This window comes from Otolemur garnettii, unplaced genomic scaffold (genome assembly GCF_000181295.1).
Source record: "Otolemur garnettii isolate 467f Iridium unplaced genomic scaffold, OtoGar3 scaffold00144, whole genome shotgun sequence".
NCBI lineage: Eukaryota > Metazoa > Chordata > Mammalia > Primates > Galagidae > Otolemur > Otolemur garnettii.
Genome location: NW_003852539.1, coordinates 2,788,345 through 2,790,046, shown reverse-complemented (window position 1 = coordinate 2,790,046; position 1,702 = coordinate 2,788,345).

The window sequence follows — 1,702 nt, the reverse complement described above, 5'->3', positions numbered from 1 at the left end:
AAAAAAAAAAAAATTCCTGCCTCTGCTGGGTAAGGTGGCTGGTGCCTGTAATCCTAGCACTTTGGAGGCTGAGGTGGGTGGATTGCCTGAGTTCACAGGTTTGAGACCAGCCTGAGCGACAGCAAGACCTCCCCCTCTCTAAAAACTGCCAGGAGTTATGGTAGGTACCTGGAGTCCCAGTTACTTTGGAGGCTGAGGCTAGAGAATCACTTGAGCCCAAGAGTTTGAGGTTGCTTTGAGCTATGATGCCATATCACTCTATCCAGGGCAACAAAGTGAGACTGTGTCTCGGAAAAAAAGAAAAAAAATTCCTGTCTCTTTGTTAGAATTCTTCTGAATTGAGCACTCATCACAATAATCTAGTATACAGCTTACCAAAATGACATGATTACAAATTCTGGTAAGACATAAACATAAAAGGTAAATTCTATCAGGAACACATCTCTTAGTGAGATGGATGGGGCTCACCAATTAATTCATGTACCTAGATGAATATTTCTTTTCTAACTGCTAGTTTAACAGCGTTCAATTTCAATTTTATTCCTTTTTTGTTTTCACAGATTTAGGTGCTGAGAAATAGTATTCACAATAAATATACAGTAATACCAGTGGTTTTGCTATAGCAATGTCAATCAACTATTTACTTTCTGAGTTTTATGTCAAAAATCCAATAATGTTAGGCTGGGCGGAGTGGCTCATGTCTGTAATCCTAGCACTCTGGGAGTCAGAGGCAGGTAGGCTGCCTGAGCTCACGGTTCGAGACCAGCCTGAGCATAAGCAAGACCTCGTCTCTACTAAAAATAGAAAAACTGAGGCAAGAGGATCTCTTGAGCCCAAGAGTTGGAAGTTGCTGTGAGCTATGACACTATGCCACTCTACTCAGGCCAACAGCTTGAGACTCAAAAAAAAAAAAAAAAAAAAACCCAATAATGTTCTTTCATCAGCTGACAACTTAATTAGGTCCACCACTAATTTTGTTGAAATCAAAGCACTGGAAACCATGTGATTTGCAAAAAGATTTTATTATCCTGTTACTAGAGTCGTTCATTTTCTCAAGTGATTTTAATTACACTAATTGCTCTCAGAAGCATTTAGGCAGTGTTTAGAAATTTGAGAGATTAATTTCAATACATCTTTAGCATTACAATATTATAGTAGTTTTATTTTTTAGTTGTAACTACAGGTTTAGCTCAACATATTGTAAGTAATTATGCAAATTAGAAACACCACTCTGTCAAACTAATTTGCCTAATCAAATTTACTTTCAGCCAGAAAAATTCTGACTTCACCTTTCAAGTCAAATAAATGTGTGTCCCAGTAACCACATTTAATTTCTGAATTCCAAGACAGAAATGACTTTGAACCCTGATACTTCAATATGAGTTTGTCCCCGAGATAAGGTAAGGTACCTTTCATTTCAGGTATTTCTTTCCTTTTTATTTTTTAAAATTTATTTTTTATAAGTTTATTCCCTAGTGAATGAGGAGGCTGTTAGACTAAGTACCAGTATCCTCAAGGATAACCCACGCTATCCTTCCTTTGTTCTAGGACACTCCCTCAGGCAAAATGCCACCACTGATTATATCAGGGTGTATACAAGACCTTTAAATGAAAATTCTCTTCAGGCTCGGCGCCTGTGGCTCAAGTGGCTAAGGCGCCAGCCACATACACCTAAGGTGGCGGGTTCGAATCCAACCCAGCC